We start from the raw sequence: 19,987 nt of genomic DNA, 5'->3' as shown, positions 1-19,987 counted from the left end.
TACTGGTACCATTGTAAGCTGCAGTGTATGTGGGATGCACATGTCACTAATACTCATCCTGTGTTAGCCAGTTCTAAGCAGGACCTAGGCTAGCTGACACAGTATTAAAATCCCTAGCACCCAGCCCACAGTACAGCTTCAAATATCAGTAATACTGTGACAGCTGCACCCTGGCTACATATGGCTAAATGCCACTGCAGAATTTGCAAGTGTGGACAAGACCATAGAGTCTTCCAGGTTAGTACAGACCTGAATCTCTAGTGTATAAAATGAGTAGAAAGATCTTTCTGAAGAAAAAAGACCTGCAGGTCTTTATACATCACAAAAAAGACACAAGACTAAATTCTCTCCTTTGCAGGTCACTTTTAAGGTGCAACATTACATCCTGTAACATGACATATTGTTAAACAAGATGTGATATCACATTTTGTACCCATCTCCTTTTTTAAAGGGAATTTTTTTATTTGCTATACTTCAGCAAAATGCCCTTGAAAGTACACAGATTTGCTATTCTGTCTGAAGGACAGAGACGAACAAACAAACAGAAATACACAGAAGAGGAGAGGAAGTGATGACTACTTACTAATGGAAGAAATCTTTAACATTTGAGCCTCAACCTGCAAACATTTATGCACGAGTACATCTATGCACATAAATAGTCCCAGTGACGTCAGGGGAACAACTCACTCACATATAGTAAAAGCTTTTGCAGCATTGAGCGTTGATGTCTCTGCTCTTTGTTGGCATGTGACTTTTGGAGATAGTTACTCCTGAGGGAATTCTGCACCACTGTGCATGCTCAGAATTTATGTTCCTCACAGATTTCTTTGCTTCCCCACAGAAAAATTAGTGTCTGACGGGGAAGCAAAGGGAAGCCACAAGAGCAGTTGTGTGACCCTTCTCAGCAGTATGTTTCGGGTGCCCAGGGAAGCTGGCAGAGAAGTAAATCACTGTGGGGCAGGGAGCAGGACTGGGGAAGACCTGGCTGGTGGTTCCTACCCTGTGCCGGGCTTAGCTGCTAGTCCCAGCTGGGCAGGACGGGACTTACTCTTCCCTTGCATGGCATCCAGGGCCAGGTCAGACACACCCCCAGATTTCTCCCCCAGCTGCAGGAAGCTCTGCAAATTCTCCCCCCACACCCACTTCCTGTACCCATTTCTCCTCAGCTGGAGGGGGAGGGATCTCTGTACAGGGAGCTGCTCCTCCATCCACCCAACCCCTGTTCATCCAGACGTCCTCATACCCAGACCCTCCCACCAAGCCTCACCCCCCCTGCACTCAGAACCCCCCCCAATGAGCCGCACTCCACCTGCACCACCCTGACAAGCCACCCGTACCCAGATCCCCACCGCACCAAGCCCCAACACTTTGCAACTGGATCCCCACCCTCCTGAGCCCCACTCCCCCAGAATCTGGACCCTCCCACTGAGCCCCCCACACCCAGACTCCCCAGCCTAATTCTACCCCCCATACCCAGACCCTGCCTGTTGAGCCCCAACCACCTTCAGCTGCAGAGTCCCATTACCATTGCACCCAGAACCCCCCCGCACAAATCTTTGTGCATCCAGATCCCCCCACACCCAGATCCTCCACTGAGCCACCTGCACCCAGATTGCCACGTACAAAACCCTTTCAACCTCCACCTGAATCCCCCCACACTAAGCCCCTCCACACTTGGATCCTGCCTTGCTGAGCCTGCCTGCCCACACCTGGCACAGAGGGGCAGGGCCCCTGGGTGTTTCTGGGGCAGGCCTGGTCCTTGCGCTGTGTCAGGGTTGGGTGCAGCCTCATCACTGAGTCTGTGTCCCAGGGTGAGCTGCTGGGTGATCTCCCACCTCTTTGCAGCCAGTGTTAGCCAGATCCTCATACAGGAAACCCGTTACAAAGCAGGGAATTAGACCTGGGTCTCCCAAGATCTTAACCACTGAACCATCCTTCACAACAACTTACTACCATTCACTGGAATTTTGTTGAAGCCTGTTCATCTGCAGCTAGCAGCGTGTGTATTTGGGGTGACATGCAGCGTTCACTAGAGGTCTGATCCTGCTCCCTCTGGAGTCGAGGGGTTCTCTGCCATTGACTTCAACCGAAGCAGAACTGGGCCCTATGCCCAGACAGTGGTGCTCCATGCCCCTTTGACAGATAGTCATGAAAATGCTGTGAAATCCAGAGTAATTAAGGCTCCAGCTGAGGCCCCCCTTGTTAACCAGCCCCTTGCTGGGTTCAGTCAAAGTGTATGTCTCACTCTAGCTACCTCCCCATGCTGTCACATGTCCTGTTTGTGCCCCAGTGTCTGCCGTTTGCTCATCAACCAGCCTTGCTTTTCCAGGCAGGTTGTGGGCTCAGTGTGGCTGACTGAAGTTTTGGGCGGACTAGCCCCTGTTGTCACCAGCATCCACCAGTGAAACTGCACATCAGTTGCTTCTACATTGTCAGACAAAGTGCACCCAGGATGTGGGGCCTTCCATTTGGGCCCGGCTCCTCTATCAGTCAGGTGTACATGTGTGAGTGCACATGCTCATGGGGCCACGTTTACTTGCCTCTGCAGAAGTGTGCTCGACACAGGAGATGGCCCCATCCAGGCAGCCAGCCACATGCTTGCTGCCCGTGCAGGAGAATACACGTGGAGGTGAGGATTAATGGTCCATGGATGGCTAACAGCGTAGGAGATGGGACATCTGGATGGGGCACTGGCCTTTACCCCTTCTTAACACAGCATGGCTTGGGTGACACATCTCCTCGCTCCCCTTTGCACAGCCCTGCTTCCAAAGAGCAGTGATCTAGGCCATGACGGCACTCATTATTCCTTAGAAGATGAAAGCACATAAGGACTTGTCTGCTTGGTACCTTTTTAACTATATCTGTTTGAAACCTGTGTAGTTAAAGCAATACAGGCCCCTGAACGTGGATGCTGCTAGAGCATCAGAAAAAGGCACTTCTAACCGTATTGCTTAAATTTATGGGAGGAAGCTATACAGATATCAGACATCTTTACACCAGTATATCCATGTCCACATTAGCTGTTGTACTGGTATAACAATATTGGTTAAAATAAAACAATCACCCCTCTCACAAAACTGTATGTAGAGCAGGACTGAGAGAAGCCTTCAGAAGTAAGGTGAATGGTAGGAAGGAGTCCAGGGATGCAGTATCTGACGTATCTCTGTGCACCAAGCAAAGAACCCTACCTTCAAATCCATGCCTTTCACGGGCTGCATCTATACAAGGAAGCTTCACAGGTTTAACTGAAGTCAGATTGGAAACGAGTTTAGTTAACACCACAAACCAAGCCCCATCAGGACTCATTTATGTAAATACTAGAAAAGAAGATAGTTTTAGAAGGGACAGAAAACTTCATGCTTCAGCATCTACGCCAATATTTACAGGGTTAGGAAGAGACACCCTCCCTGCCCCCAAGGAGCAGATTATCCCACGGTTGGCTAACATAGGCCTTCTTGAGCCTTCCTCAGAAGCCTCTGGTGTCAGCTACTATCAGACACAGGACACTGGGCCAGGTGAGCCATGGGTCTGGCCATTCCTGTGTTCCTAGAACTAGCACTGTTGGTTCCGCTGGCACCTGTACCTTTAGCTGGGAATAAGCTATGCTGGTATAAAGCACCTTTGTACCCACTATGACAGGTTTATATTGAAGTAAGTGTCTCCACAGAGGATTATGCACTAGTTTAACTCAAGCCTTGTGTACACGAAAAAGGGTTTACGGTGATAACCTTATTGGTATCGCTACACCAGCAAACCCTCCGAGTGGAAACCCAGCTTATATGGGCAAGAGTTCTTTAGCTAGTATAATTTGTACCAATTCTACAAAAGAAACAGGTCATGGCAGCATAATTGCATCTACACGCAAGCCTGTTGTGGTCTGCACGCTCTGCTTTGAGTGGCATCTTATTTTGATGGGGGAGACTGGGAGAACAGCAGTCTGAGATGGGATTCCTCCCCCACAACTGATATAGCTATTCCAACATAACTTTAAATGTAGACTATGCCTAACACCTGGTCTACACTAGGAGTTGAGTTCGAATTTAGCAGCGTTAAATCAATTTAACCCTGCACCCGTCCACACGACGAAGCCCTTTTTCTCGACTTAAAGGGCTCTTAAAATTGATTTCCTTACTCCACCCCCGACAAGGGGATTAGTGCTGAAATTGGCCTTGCTGGGTTGAATTTAGGGTACTGTGGACACAATTAGATGGTATTGGCCTCTGTGAGCTATCCCAGAGTGCTCCACTGTGACCACTCTGGACAGCACTCTCAACTCAGATGCACTGGCCAGGTAGACAGGAAAAGGCCCGCGAACTTTTGAATTTCAATTTCCTGTTTGGCCAGCATGGCAAGCTGCAGGTGACCATGCAGCGCTCATCAGCAGAGGTGACCATGATGGAGTCCCAGAATCGCAAAAGAGCTCCAGCATGGACCGAACAGGAGGTACGGGATCTGATCGCTGTATGGGGAGAGGAATTCGTGCTATCAGAAGTACGTTCCAGTTTTCGAAATGCCAAAACATTTGTCAAAATCTCCCAGGACATGAAGGACAGAGGCCATAACAGGGACCCGAAGCAGTGCCGCGTGAAACTTAAGGAGCTGAGGCAAGCCTACCAGAAAACCAGAGAGGCGAACGGCCGCTCCGGGTCAGAGCCCAAAACATGCCGCTTCTATGATGAGCTGCATGCCATTTTAGGGGGTTCAGCCACCACTACCCCAGCCGTGTTGTTTGACTCCTTCAACGGAGATGGAGGCAACACGGAAGCAGGTTTTGGGGACGAGGAAGATGATGATGATGAGGTTATAGATAGCTCACAGCAAGCAAGCGGAGAAACTGGTTTTCCTGACAGCCAGGAACTGTTTCTCACCCTGGACCTGGAGCCAGTACTCCCCGAACCCACCCAACGCTGCCTCCCGGACCCGCCAGGTGGAGAAGGGACCTCTGGTGAGTGTACCTTTTAAAATACTATACATGGTTTAAAAGCAAGCATGTTTAATGATTAATTTGCCCTGGCATTCGTGGCTCTCCTGGATGTACTCCCAAAGCCTTTGCAAAAGGTTTCCGGGGAGGGCAGCCTTATTCCATCCACCACGGTAGGACATTTTACCACTCCAGGCCAGTAGCACGTACTCGGGAATCATTGTAGAACAAAGCATTGCAGTGTATGTTTGCTGGAGTTCAAACAACATCCGTTCTTTATCTCTCTGTGTTATCCTCAGGAGAGTGATATCATTCATGGTCACCTGGTTGAAATAGGGTGCTTTTCTTAAGGGGACACTCAGAAGTGCCCGTTCCTGCTGGGCTGTTTGGCTGTGGCTGAACAGAAATGTTTCCCGCTGTTAGCCACGGGGAGAGGGGAGGGAGGAGGGGCTAGCCACGCGCTGGTGGGGAGGCAAAATGCCACCTTGGAACGAAAGCACATGTGCTATGTATGTAATGTTAACAGCAAGGTTTACCATGAAAGAGTGTACCCCTTGTTCTATAAAATGTGTCTTTTTAAATACCACTGTCCCTTTTTTTTTCTCCACCAGCTGCAAGTGTTTCAAGGATCACAGGATCTTCTCCTTCCCAGAGGCTAGCGAAGATTTGAAGGAAAGAAAAACGCACTCGTGATGAAATGTTCTCCGAGCTCATGCTGTCCTCCCACACTGACAGAGCCCAGATGAATGCGTGGAGGCAGACAATGTCAGAGTGCAGGAAAGCACAGAATGACCGGGAGGAGAGGTGGCGGGCTGAAGAGAGTAAGTGGTGGGCTGAAGAGAGGGCTGAAGCTGAAAGGCGGTGGCAGCGTGATGAGAGGAGGCAGGATTCAATGCTGAGGCTGCTGGAGGATCAAACCAGTATGCTCCAGTGTATGGCTGAGCTGCAGGAAAGGCAGCAGGAGCACAGACTGCCACTACAGCCCCTGTGTAACCAACCGCCCTCCTCCCCAAGTTCCACAGCCTCCTCACCCAGACGCCCAAGAATGCGGTGGGGAGGCCTCCGGCCACCCAGCCACTCCACCCCAGAGGACTGTCCAAGCAACAGGTCTGGTTTACACGAAGAATTTAGGTTGGGAGAACCCCTCCCATTGACATAGGTAGTGGTGCAGCTGCGCCACTGCAGCATTTTAAGTGTAGACAAGCCCTTAGGGTTTGATCCAGCACTGGAGTTATGCTGTGGACTTCCAAGGGAACAGGCGTAAGCTCTTAAACCGTTACATTTCAATCATATGCAAACAGAGGCACTGACTTCCTAAAGTGCTGGGGGGTGCTCGACCCCTGCTCTGCCCCAGGTCCCGCCCCCACTCCACTCCTTCCCCTAACGCCCCACCCCTGCCCTGCCTCTACCTGCCCCCGCCTGCCCCATGGGTGGAAGGCAGTGGGAGGGAGGGTGAGGAGCTGATTGGGGGGCTGCCAGTGGGGACTCAGCACCTACTGTTTTTTTCCCCCATGGGTGCTCCAGCCCCGGGGCACCTGTGGAGTTGGCACCTATGCCTGCAAACACATTTTCTAAATGCATTCACAGAAGTAGCCACATATGTGAGAGGGAACTGTCCAGTCTTCACCGCTCTTGAAGAAGGCAAATTCAGTCTTTTCCTACTAGTTTTGCGTCCCTTCCAAACTGTGTTTTCACAATAGTTGCTGCGGGTGGGAAAAGGAGCTGGGAGACAAAGAGGGAGCATATTTCTGTAGCACTTCTCTCTGTGTCCTGATCCAATGCCTACAGCAGTCAGTACGAGTCTGTCCACTAACCTTAACAGGAGTTGGTTCAGACCCCTAGTGTTTTTCCTCTTGGAGATAATTTACATCCAGATTTGTCTGTTTCCCCCCGACCCACATCCCCTATGTTATCCTTACTCCAAGTGCTGTTCTGAGGAAAGGATCTGGAGCATCCAGGGATTTCTCAGAGGTTTGTGTCTGCCCTTTATCAGCTGATGTCTGCAAGCTGTGAAAAAAAAATCACTGTTTCTTAACTCCCTTCAAAGAGAGCCTTTTACTTTGTCGCTGAGAAGAATGGCACCTGACCTCCCATTCTGACCTTGTACAGTAAACAAGATCTGAAATGGAGCACACAGTGGTCTCAGCTACAGTCCCAAGCCAATATTCAGTGAGACAGAGAAGACGCAGACTCTCTTCTAAAGGGGATTGGATGGAACAACGCAATGAGAAAGAATGCCTTTGTTTAATCTGCAACGTCTACACCCTCCCTCTCGTACAATTCAGTGAGCGATGCTACACTGCAAATTCTTTTGCCACATTGAACGACGATCCTATTTAAAAGAGGTCGATTAAAAAAAAATCCTTGGCATATTCAGAACACTGAAAAATTCAGCAATTAAGGAATTATATATTTTCATAGGAAAATAATTCAGCCTTTTTATTACAGTTTGCAATGAACATTTCCCTAGTTGATTAAAATGACATCTTGAAATGAGTCGGTATTTTGGCTTATGTAAAAATGTAACATGTAGATTAAAGTTGGTCTCAGGGGGCCAAATCTGTGCTCTGTAGGTTCTTATTCCCCCCACCCCATCACCACAGTATCTGAGCCCCTTCATGCAGTGCATTAATCAAGGCGACTAACACTGGGTGGTTTTGGTTTGGTTTTATTTAAATGTACATGCTCCTCCATGTTTGTTAGAGAAGGCCGGTCAAAGAAATGCACCTTGCACCAGGACTGGGAGGATTGTGATGATCCTGAGTTCCTGGGGGAATTAATTCCACAGACTGTAGCCCCGAGTAAGTGAACTATTTGTGCTACATTGCATCCTTCCAGCAAGAATATTTGATGATTTTAATCTAACTTCTCTGTGAGCATAACAGAGTCCACAATACAAAGGGCACAAAGGTGACTGAAAACTATCTTTCCCCCAACCCGTGCATGCCATGCTCACAAGCTGCAGCTCACTATGGGGGCTGGGGTATCCAGACATTTGTTAGAGAGCATGTGATATAAAATTCGCTATTTCCAAAACATTCCACTCTCCTCTTTCCTTTTCAGGCACAGAAAGGCTGATTCCGAGATCAGCAGAAGGAAACTGGGAATTCCCAATGTCCTGCTGTTTCCTCCCCTAGTTGGCTGCCCTCCAAAGCTAAACCAAAATGATCTCTGCACAGGAGTAGACACCCTGCCATAGTGTGAGAACAGGAAGGAAAGAAACATAAGGAGGATACAATTTTCTCCCCTCTTTGCTGATGAGTTAAAGACAGTTATTATAAAACATGTCAGGAATGTGGAAATCAATTAATTAAAATTCACAGAACATGCCCAATTTTGGGGGCTCATCCATTTTATTTCCAGACCTGCATTTATGCCTTAAAGCAGCATAGTCTAATGGGACAAAGCACTGGCAGAAGAGTAGGATGCTACTCTCAGTTCTGTCCCTGACGACTTGTGACTTCGGCTAGGATTTTGAATGGAATAGAAGGGCTTTAAGCTCCCATCTCCCAGATTTAATGTCGTTCTGTGTCTCCATTTATCCCACCTATAACTCTGGCCTGCTTCCCAGGGGCTCTCCCGTCTGTATTTTTACATGCCTGCACGCGTGCATGTGAGTGTGTGTGTGTATTGTTGTGTCTGCCAGCTGGTGGCCAGACATTGGCATGGACTTGTCTAATTAGTAGTAAGGCTTGATTTATGAGGGTGAAATGCTCCCTTCCTGTGAAGAAGCCACACAGTGGGGGTGGGGAGGAGTGCTCTAGAAACTCTGCGAGGTAAAGCTGGTGGCATTTCAGAGGCTTTCTGCCTCCAGGATAAGAAAGAGCTTTGCAGACAGAATGTAGGGTGCAGCCTTCAAACTGTGCGGCACCTCAGCATCCATGAGGCAACCTGGGTGTGCATCTGTGGACCTCTGCACAGACAGGCAGGCTTTCAATTCCATTTGTTAGCCCCTCCAGCAGCATGATTCATCAGGAGCCATATGGCTGCAGGCTCTTTCCCCTAAGCCGTAGCTGCCTCATAGCCACAGGTTGGGAAGATGTGCAGACAGAGGGGGAATTCATGGAAGCGACTACGAGTGGGTTTCCATGTTGAAATCTGCCAGCTCTGGAGGGAAGCACATCAGACAGAGAATTTCAATTCCCTAATTTGCTTCCCCTCCCCCACAAAAAGCCTTGCTGAGTCTCAGACCCAGGCACCTCCATCCTTTGGAGAATCTAACTTCCATTGAAATCACCTCTTTGAGGTTCTGAGCCCCAGCACATGGTCTGTGCACAGAAGGGCATCTACAACGCTCTAGGGCCAGGGCCTGCTCTCGGATTTTTGCCGCCCCAAGCAAAAAAAAATTTTTGGCCGCCCCCGCTTTTTTTCGTGCCCCCTGCCCCCAACTCCGCCCTAACTCTGCCCCTTCCCAACCCCTTCCCCAAATCCTCAGCCCCGCCTCCTCCCCCGGGTGTGCCACATTCCCCCCCCATTGCTTCCTGTGGCTCCCCCCCCCATCGTTCACCTCCTCTCCGCCTGCTCCCCTGAACACGCCGCTGCTCTGCGTCTCCCCCCTTCCTTTCTGGCGAGGGAAAGGCAGCGCGTTCAGGGGCGCAGGCGGAGCAGAGGTGAGCGATGGGGGGGGAGCACAGGAAGTAACGGGGGGGGGGTAGAGGAACCGCTCCCCGCCCTGCCCTGTTTCGCATGCGGCCAGCCTGGGAGGGAGAGGGGAGAAGCGGCGGTGGTGCACTCAGGGGAGCAGGCGGAGGCGAGCTGGGGCACCGGGGGCACATTTCTAGGGGCGGCATGGCCGGCGCTGGAATCCCACCCCTAGAAATGCACCACCCCAAACACCTGCTTGTTTTGCTGGTGCCCAGAGCTGGCCCTGTCTAGGAGCCCTTTGCCCCTTGTCTGCCAGCCACACCCAGCAGTGCTTGGGAGCACAGCAAGCTCTCGGCAGACATAGGGCTTTGGTTTTTTAAGAGGGGGAATGGTCCCACTATTGTGGGGAACTTTCCTGGCTTATACACTACCCCGGTGGAATGGGCTAGTGAAAGGATCTGAGTCCTCGCTCCCACTTCCTTTGCCCAGAGGCCTGCCTGACCTCAAGGGCTCCCCTTCCACCCTCCTGTGTGGCAGAGGCTGGGCCCAGGATTCCTCAGGGGTTCGACCCCCAATCTTGTTGTGGCCACTTAGGGCAGGAGCTACGGTGTCCCCACTCCGGGGTGCTCTCTCTGTTCTGGACGCTTCCCTGACCCCCTGATCATCGCATATAGTTCAAAGCAAATACAATTTATTAAACAGCAACCAATTTTAAAAAATAAGGAAAAAATGGGAAAGGCTCGGGGACATCACAACCAGCGTCTCTGGAATGTCAGGGCTCAGGGCTGGGGGTTGAGGTGCAGGAGAGGTTACGGGCTCTGGGCTGGGGGTGCAGGCTCTGGGGTGGGGCTGGGGATGAACGGTTTGAGATACAGGAGGAGGCTCCAGGCTCGGGGATGGGGCCGAGGGATTCGGAATGAGGGAGGGAGCTGTGGGTTGAGGCAGGGGGTTGGGGTGTGGGAGGGGTGAGGACTCTGGGCTGGGGATGAGGGCTTTGGGGTGGGGCTGGGGATGAGGGGTTGCGGGGTGCAGGAGGGGACTCCAGGCTAGGGGTGTGGGGCTGAAGGATTTGGAGTGTGGGAGGGGACTGTGGGTTGAGGCACGAGGTTGGGGTGTAGGAAGGGGTGTGGGCTCTGGGCTGGGGCCGGGGATGAGGGGTTTGGGGTGCAGTATGGGGTTACGGGTGGGGGGGCTTAGGGCTGGGACAGAGCGTTGGGGCTCGGGGTTGAGGTGCGGGCTTACCTCAGGCAGTTCCCAGTCAGTGGCACCGCGGGGGGGCTAAGACAGGCTGCCTGCGTGTCCTGGGGCACTGCACTGCGCTGCGCCCCGGAAGCAGCCAGCAGGTCCAGCTCCTAGGCAATGGGGGGCACCAAGGGGCTCCATGGTGCACACTGCTCTTGTCTGCTGGCACTGCCCCCCCAGCTCCCATTGAACCGGGAACCGGCTAATGGGAGTGCAGAGCCGGTGCTCGAGGCAGGGGCAGCGTGCGGAGCCCCGTGGCCCCCACACCTAGGAGCCGGACCTGCTGGCCGCTTCCAGGGCACAGCGCGGTGCCAGGACAGGTAGGGTCCACAGCGCCGCCGACCGGACTTTTAATGGCCCGGTTGGCGGTGCTGACTGGAGCCGGCAGGGTCCCTTTTCAACTGGGTGATCCAGGCGAAACCCGGACACCTGGTCACCCTACAGAGGACAGAACCCCCCCTGGCCTCCTGACTCCCTCATTAGCCTGCCTGCCCTGTCAATCAGGCTGACCTGCAGCACTGTCGTCTTGCCATTGCTCCTGGGGACTGTCAGTCTCAGGGTCCTGATTTCCCATCAACCCTTCCCCTTTCTTTTGGTACTGGGAGCTAGCCAACCAAAAGCCGCTCACTGAGTTTTAGTAAGAGGCCAACAGACCCCTTACATTCGTTTTTCTAGGCCGTGCTTTACAGTGTTTTAATGATTTTGATAGCGGCGACTGTATGTGGTTGTCCATCATTTGTCCCGAGGGCTTGGACAGCCTGGCTTTATTAACAAGAGAGTAATTTTATAATGCAGCTGCACCCCACCCCAAGGCAATACTGCCTGTAATAGTGTGAGAGGCACTGGAAACCAGCGGCATGATGCCAGCCCACTGCTGTTCTCCCTCCTTCTCATGCAATTGTAAAAAATTCCATTTATTTTCTACCTATTTTTTAAAGGGAGCGTGAAAATGCACTGTGTGATAAAAGTGGGAAAGGGAATACATCCAGAGATGTGTGAACTGACACATCAAGGACTCTGCTGCCTCTGTTGTGTGTGCTTGATCCCCAGCGCTATTAACAGGCCCAGAGAGACAGTTCCAGTGTACGTAGTCTTTGTACGTGATAAAACCCCCCCACCATCCAACAGCCACAAAGCAGCGTTTGCTCCTAGACATGGGAAAGAAATTACTAAAAGAAAACACTTTTCAATGTTAAGTTTCCATAAAGTCACTATGAGCAATAGCGAGAAAGAAGAAGTTACTCACCTTGCAGAGTAACGATGGTTCTTCAAGATGTGTGTCCCTGTGGGGGCTCCACTTTAGGTGTTGGTGCGTCCCTGTGCCAGAGATCGGAGATTTTAGGTAGCAGTGCTCGGTCGGGGTGCACGTGTGCAGCAGCTGTCTCACGGTGCCATTAGCACCTCATGTAGAGGGCGCACGACCCAACCCTTTCAGTTCCTTCTCTACCACGGAGCCTGGTAGCATGAACTCCAAAGTAGAGGGGAGGAGGGTGGGCAGTGGAGCACCCACAGGGACACACATCTTGAAGAACCATCATTACTGCACAAGGTGATTAACTTCTTCTTTGAGTAGTGTCCCTGGGGGTGCGCCACTTTAGGTGTCTGTAGAGCAGTGGCCCACTGTGGAGGGTAGGGGCTTCGGAGTTATACGTGAAGTGGTTGAGAGCACGGTAAGGCTAACTACATAGTTCGTCTGACCGTGCTTTGGGTGATGGCATAGTGTTTAGCAAAGGTGTGCTCTGATGCCCAGATGGCAGCTCTACATATATCTATGAAAGGGAGATTGTTTAGGAAGGCTATTGATGTAGGCATAGCCCGCGTAGAATGGGATCTGATGCCCGAGGGAGGCTCTTATTGTGTAGTTGGTAGCAGGTTTGGATACAGGTGGAGATCCATCTAGATAGTCTCTGAGTCAATATTGCACAACCCTTGGATCGTTCTGTTGTGGAGATACACAGTCTTGGTGATTTACGGAAGGGTTTAGTTCTGTCTAAATAGAACACTATGGCTCGCCTGACATCTAGTGTGTGGAGAGAGGCCTTTTGAGAATCCCTGTGTGGTTTAGGGTAGAACTTGGGTAAGTGTATGGTTTGGTTTACATGGAAGGATGTAGCTACTTTCGGCAAAAATTTCGGGTATGGTCGTAGCATGATTTTGTCTTGAGTGAACACGTGTAGGAAGGTCCAGCCATCAGTGCCCCTATTTCATGGACCCTTCTGGCTGACGTGATCGCCACCAAGAATGCGACCTTCATTGACATATGTAGGAGAGAGCAGGAAGCTAATGGCTTGAAGTGTGGTCTGGTCAGGCATTTGAGTACATGATTCAAATCCCATGGTGGTGTAGGTTGTCGAACTTCCAGATACATGTCCTATATACCCACTAGGAAATGTCTTGTGACTGGGTGAGCGAAGACTGATGTCTTCTCTACCTTATGGTGAAAGGCCAAAAAGGCCGCTAGATGTACTTTGACCGAGCTTATGCTTAAGCCAGATTCTTTCAGTTCTAGTAGGTCATCTAATATAGTTGGTAGAGGCACCGTGACTTCATCTGTTTGTTTTTGTTGGCACCATAGCGAGAATCCATTCCACTTCTGGAGGTAAGTATTTCTAGTGGTAGATCATCTGCAGTTTAATAATACCTGTTTCACTCTTTCTGAACAGTCTAGTTCTCCATTCTGGAACCACATAGGAAGCATGCTTTGAGGAAGAGCTTCTCCGGATTCAGATGGAGTGTTCGGCCCCTGTTCTGTGAAAGAAGATCCATCTGCAAGGGAAGCATTTGTGGAGCACACACTGCTAGGCGTGACAGGTAAGGGAACCAAGTCTGTCTGGGCCAGGTGGGGACAATCAGAACGATGTGTGCTTTGTCGGCTGGTATCTTGTGAATGACTCGCAAGTTTAGGGGTATTGGCGGCAACGCATACAGGAGTGATGTGTTCCACGATATGAGGAAGGCATCCCCTAGTGATTTGGGTGTTAGGCCCGCTCTGGAGCAGAAGAGTGGGCACTTGTAGTTTGTTGCTGATGCAAACAGATCGATTGATGGGTAGCCCCATTTCTTGAATATCATTTTGAGGACACTGTCGTGTATTTCCCATTCATGTTCCTCTAAGAAGTGTCCACTGTTGTGTTCTGGCACCTCAGTAGATAAGATGCTGTGATGTTTATGTTATTGCGGATGCACCAATTCCATAATTTCAGGGCTTCTGTGCATAGACAGTGAGAGCACTCCTCTCCTTGTCGATTGATATAGAGCATGCATGCTATGTTGTTGGTTAGTATGCAAATTGATTTGTTCTGTATGATTGGAAGGAAGTGACAGCCTGTGTTGTGTACTGCTTGGAGCTCTAGGAGGTTGATGTGAAATTGAGTTTCCATCCCTGACCACTTGCCCTGTATGGTGTGGTGATCCAAATGAGCACCCCAACCTATCAGGGATGCGTCCGTTGTGATAATGAGTGATGGAGGGTCCTGTTGAAAGGGGATCCCTGTGCAGACATTTTCTGGTTTTGTCCACCAGTGTTGTGACATGATGGCCTTTGGGGCAATGTCACTCTTTTGCTTAAGCTGTGTTTGCTGGGCGTATACACAGTGCTCAGCCAGCCCTGAAGACAGCTCATATGGAGTCTTGTGTGCCTTATGACAAATGTCTTGGCTGCCATATGTCCCAGGAGCTGAAGGTAAGTCCTCACTGAGGTTTGTGGACTGGTGGTGACCATCGACATGAGTGTGTTCATTGTCACAAACCTGGGGTTTGGTAGTATTGCCTTGGCCTGTACGGAGCCAAGGTAGGCTCCAATGAACTCCAGGTGTTGTGTCGGGTTTGGAGTAGATTTCTTTGTATTTACCTGCAACCCTAACTTGTGGAATAGTTCTGTGGTTGTTTGTACCATGTGCGTTGCTTCTTCCTGGTTCATACCTTTCAGTAGGCAGTCGTCTAAGTATGGGAAGATCATCACCCCTCTTCGTCGTAAGTTTGCTACTATTACCACAAGTGTTTTTGAAAAAAACTCAAGGGGCCAGTGGAGAGGCCAAGACGTCGTACTTGGTATTGGTAGTGGTTGGGTCCTACCATGAATCTCAAGAATCGTCTGTGGACCGGATGTATCGTAATATGAAAATATGTACCTTGAAGGCCAAGGGCTGAAAATCAGTCCCCCCTGTCTAGCGCAGGGATGATTATGGCCATTTTGAATCTGTGGTTGCGTACGAATTTGTTGAGCTTCCAAAGATCTAAGATGGGTCTTCATCTACCGTTTTTCTTTTTGGTGAGGAAACAGTTTGAGGATTTGTTTTGATTTGGAACTCGTTCCATGGCACCCAGCTGTAGGAGGTGGGCCACTTCCTGTTGTAGGAGGTGCTCGTGAGAAGGGTCCCTGAAGAGGGATGGGGAAGGGTGGGTGGGATGGAGAGGAAGGGGATGGCATAACCCGACCTTATGATCTCCAGCACTCACTGGTCCATTGTTATAGCTGCCCAAGCGTGGTAGAATGGGCGTAAGCGGTGGCCAAAAGTTTGGGTAGGAGTGTCCGAGAGCGCTATAGTCTGGGAGAGGTCGTTCAGACCCTCGACCAAGACTTCAAAATTGAACAAACTTGGTTGTTGATGGTTGAGAAGACAAGGCCTGATTTTGCAGGGCTCTATGTCTTTGAGAGTGTTGTTTATTCCGGTTAGGGTCAAAATGTCGCTGCTGTTAGCAGTGGAAAGATGTGTCTCTTGTTCTTTGATATGATGTGTATTGGTGTAGTTTATTAGGTGGCGTGTATATGCCTAAGGTATGTAATGTGGCCTGAGAGTCTTTCATCGTATGTAAGACCTCATCTGTTTTAGAGGAAAAGAATTTTTCGTGGTCAAACGGAAGGTCCTCTACCTTCAGCTGCAGTTCTTTCGGGATTCCCAACGCCTGCAGCCAGGATGCTCTCTGCATCACTGCTGCTGTGGCTGTTGTTCGTGCAGCTGTGTCTGCCACATCCATTGAGGCCTGTAAAGCAGTGCGGGCTATTATCTTTCTCTCATCCATGATGGCCTTGAGCTGGGGACGTTTCTCTTCTGGAAGATACTCTATGAGTTCCTGCAGTTTGCCATAGTTATAGAAGTTATAATTTGCCAAGAGGGCAGAATAGTTGGTAACCCTGAATTTGGAGTGTGGCTGAGGAGTATCTTTTATAACTGAAGAGGTCTAACCGTTTATGTTCCTTGCCTTGTAGTGTTGAGCGGAACTGGGGTTGCTTGCTGTGGTGATTGGCAGCTTCCACCACTAGGGAGTTGGGCTGTGGGTGGGAGAAAAGAAAGTCCATCTCTTTAGCTAGGATGAAGTATTTTCTGTCAGCCCTTTTACTGGTAGGTGGTGCTGATGCAGGTCTCTGCCATATGGTCTCTGCAGGCTCCCTTATGGCTTCATTGATGGAAAGAGCAATCTTGGCTGAGGTAGATGTTTGGAGGATTTGAAGCAGCTTGTGCTGTTTCTCTTGCACCTCCTCTAGTGTGATCTCCTGGCTGGCCGCCGGTAGCGGGGTGGTCACCCACTCCAGCCCTGACAGGGTTAAAGCCAGCTCTGGGAGAGGGCTAGCGGCTGGGAGAAAAGCCCAGGCTGAGTAAGGGAGCAGCCGCAGCTGTGGCCAGCTCAGTCAGGGCCCAGTTGGCCCTTATAAGAGGGCAGTGGGCCAGGAGCAGGCAGTCTCTCTCTGACTGCAGAGAGGGAAGGACCTTGCTGCCTGGGAGCTAAATAGGAACCTGAGGTGGGGCAGTGCTGGGGGAAGGCAAGAGGTGCTGGGGAGCTCCCGCTTGGAAACCCCCGAGGCCGCAGGGCCTTGTGCAGGGCCTAAACAGGTTCTGGGGCTGCAAAGGGGCAGCCGGGGTTGGGTAGAGGCAGTAGGTCTGACCCCCACCCCCCTTGCCTATGATGACTGGCTTATACAGACTGCAGTCGGCCGCAGTGAAAGGGGGCTAGGTGGTGACTGGCAGTAGCCCATAGGCTGAGGCAAGATGGGATTAGGGGGTTGGGGGTTTCCCAGGGAGGGAGACCCGGAGACTGGGGGGGATACTGCTGGGGCAGAACCCCAGATAAAGGGGCACCGGGGCCAGCGACAAGCGAGACACCAGCCGGCGGGGGGCGCTCCGGAGGCTGGTGAGCTAATTCCCTGGACGACCCAGCAGGAGGCGCCGCAGGGGTGAGTCTCGCAACGCTACACCACCACTCTTTTCAAGAGTTCTTGAAACTGCTTCAGGTCATCAGATGTCGTTGGAGTTGGTGGTATAACAGCTTCATCCGGTGAGGAGGATGAGTTGTGGGCAGGTGACGTGTCTTCCTGCTCAATCTCTGAAATCACCTCTTCCTCCTCTATCCCTCCCTCGGGAACTTCAGATGTTTCCCTGCTTGGTGAAAGTGGAGGTGATCTGACTTCCCGTCTGGCTGGGGTGAGAGATCGGGTGTAGTGGGCTCTATATGCAGCCCATGGATCCCAGGGAGGCCACTGCATTGGGAAGGGTAGTGGTGGACAGGGCCAGGGTTGCCCATACCATCGATGCATCTGTCCAGAGTGGTGAGGCTTGGTACTGGCAGCCTCCCATGGAGGTCTCCTCTCTGCCGGTGAGGAGTGTTGAGAGGAGAAATGGCTGCCCTGTGCATCCCCTTCCTCATCACTGTATACGCACTGAGGGGCGGGAGACGCAGGGGGCTGCTCCATTCTTTGGCCCAGAGATTGTTCGCTGCTGAGTAGTGGCGACTGCGGTACCGAGGAGACCACTATGTCCCACTGGTGCAAAAATCATGCCAGTGCCTTTGTCTTGCGGTCAGCTTTTGTGGCGGCAGTTGGTGCTCTTTGGGGTCTGTCTGTCGGTGCCGACCAATGAGTCGGTGACGGCATGGGTGTCGGAAATGCTTTCGGCACTGGGTTCCACACTGGGGTCATTGGTGCCGTGGAGGAAACCCGGCGTCTTGATTCCGAGTTGGTGCATCAGGCTCGGCAGAGGTCTGCGAGGGGACGGTGCCGGAGGCTCCCAGGGCCTCGTAGGTGCTCTCTCTGGATGAGCTCGGCACCGAGGGCAAAGACCTCGCTGGGGAACTCCTCTTTCTCTGAGTATCCCATTTCGGGAAGGTCGCGGCTCGCTTTGGAAGGCTGAGCATTGACATTGTTAGAAGTTTTGCTGCTCTGTGACTCAGTTGCTCTTTTTTTCTGAGGAGGCTGGATAGACTTTTCCATCAAAATCGTTTTAAGGCAGAGATCTGTCTCGCCGTGCCCTCGCCTTTAAATTGCTACAGTGAGCACATTTCTGGGGGATATGAGTTTCCCACAGGCAATCGACAAAAGATGCGTTGCCGTCAGAGGCAAGAGTTGCATCCCTTAAAACTGGGTGAGCCCGGCATTACGTTTGTTAATTTTTCCCAACTGAAAAGGGAGACGAAAAAAATATATAGAAATTGGTTAAAGGAAACTCTATTTCTACCGCTAAGCTAAGGAACCAAAAGGAAAAAAACATTTTTTTTTAAAATAACTGGCTAAGGAAAGTCTAATTAAAACCACCAAAGAGCTCTAACACTAAAGCCAGGATGTAAACAATTTTCTTTTCTAAAGATTTTGGAGAGGCAGCATTCCCATTGGGCTCCATCTGCAGCCGAGGACGGTTGAGAAGGAACTGAGGGGGTCAGGTCGTGTGGGCGCTACATGAGGAGCCAACAGCACCGCGAGACGGCTGCTGCGCACACGTGCCCTGACCCAGCACTGCTACCTAAACTCTCTGCTCTCCGGTGCAGGGACGCATCAACACCTAGACTGGAGCACCCACAGGGACACTACTCGAAGAAGGAAAAGAGGTTTTGCAAACAATGAAAAATCCCTTGACAGTGTCATAATCTAGTTGGGAAATCTCTCAAAAGTAAGACACAAACAAACCTTTAAAAAAAAGTGAATTAAGGCTATGACAGTCTCCTTAACTCTGCCTTCTCATTGCACAAGACACAGTTCAGGAAGATAGCTTGAGCCTTGACAGGCAGACACAGAGTCTAGCAGGACAATGAACTTACATGGTACGCTTCATCACTGGGAAAACGCTTTCTGTACTTTACAGTAAATTACCATTATGGAATAAGCATGCTCTGTAGACAGATGTGATTGTACAGTTGTCAGAGGGTGGCCTCCTGTGCAAGGTGCAGCACAACAGGTGCACTTTCCTCAGTTTCCCTTCTCAGGGAACTCAAGGACTCTCTTGACTCAGTAATACCCCTCCTTGGGGCTGGTTTATTACCAAGACAGTCCAAAACAAGAGTCCCCAAACCTTTATCACCCCAGTGCAAGTAGTCATTAGAATCCCAAGACATCTTGTCCCTCAATTCCCGACATACCACATGCCAGCACCTTCTGCCACACCCAGACTCTGTCAGTCTTCTTCTGTCCTTCTGCCAAGACAGCTGCCCGCAGCTCTTCCAGCTGGAGTGCAACCCCACTCTTCCCAGCCGGAACCCCCACAGCCTCTCCGCTGGGAGGTCATCGTCACCAGGCGAGCAACCCTCACCCCACCCCAGCCCTCTCACTGTGCCCTGTCAGGTAAGCCACTCTGCAGCTCCCCGCCTTCAGCCCTCTCCCATCCCTCATCAAGCTTAGAGCCAGCAGACAACTCCCTCGGCTGCTTCTCCTGCCTTCAGCCCTGGCTCGGGAAAGTCAGCCAGCAGACCCCTCTGGCTTCTGTCCTTGCCTTCAGCCTTCCCCCAGAAAACACCATCTGTCTCTGGCAGCTCTCATCTGCCCCTTCTGACTGACCAGGCAGCTCTTCTCTGCCTTTTCCTGACTCACTCTGGCAGCCCCGACTCACCAAGTCTCTCCCTTCCTCTGCCCACACCTGGTGCCCTGATCCGTTATAGACCCAGGGTCCACCCTGCCCTCTTCACTGGCCAGAATGGGAGCACCTGATGTGGCCCAGGGGCACTGGACCTACTTCATTTACAGGGGCCAGCCACCCTGTCGCAGTGCTCCACCAATTTCATTGTATTATGATGATCTAGAATCTGCATGAAGGTTCCAGCTATAACAACTGCCAGCCACCATTTCCTCTACACTGTGTTTTTTGGATGTGTGACCCTGTTCAGGTAAATATCCCTATTCAGGAAAGCACTTACGTTAAACATGTGTTTAAGTGCTTTTTGAATAGGGGCCTCAAACTCGAAAGCTGTTTGGAACAGGGAAGCTATTCTGTGCTTCACATGTTTCATTGTATGATGCCACACACACATCCTGCACTGTAT

General features: G+C 51.1%; 1 long non-coding RNA gene across 2 annotated transcripts in view; it reads left to right on the top strand.

Annotated features, from left to right (window-relative positions):
• The window catches only part of LOC140911835 (uncharacterized), a 108,799-nt gene that overhangs the window by 14,035 nt on the left and 74,777 nt on the right, over window positions 1–19,987 (top strand). For both annotated transcript variants that reach the window (XR_012159145.1, XR_012159144.1), the window contains exon 2: window positions 13,411–13,558. This is a non-coding gene — a long non-coding RNA (uncharacterized lncRNA). The remainder of the gene's footprint in view (window positions 1–13,410; window positions 13,559–19,987) is intronic.

This window comes from Lepidochelys kempii, chromosome 5, assembly GCF_965140265.1.
Source record: "Lepidochelys kempii isolate rLepKem1 chromosome 5, rLepKem1.hap2, whole genome shotgun sequence".
Classification (NCBI taxonomy): domain Eukaryota; kingdom Metazoa; phylum Chordata; order Testudines; family Cheloniidae; genus Lepidochelys; species Lepidochelys kempii.
This window is presented reverse-complemented; position numbering and strand designations above follow the sequence as displayed.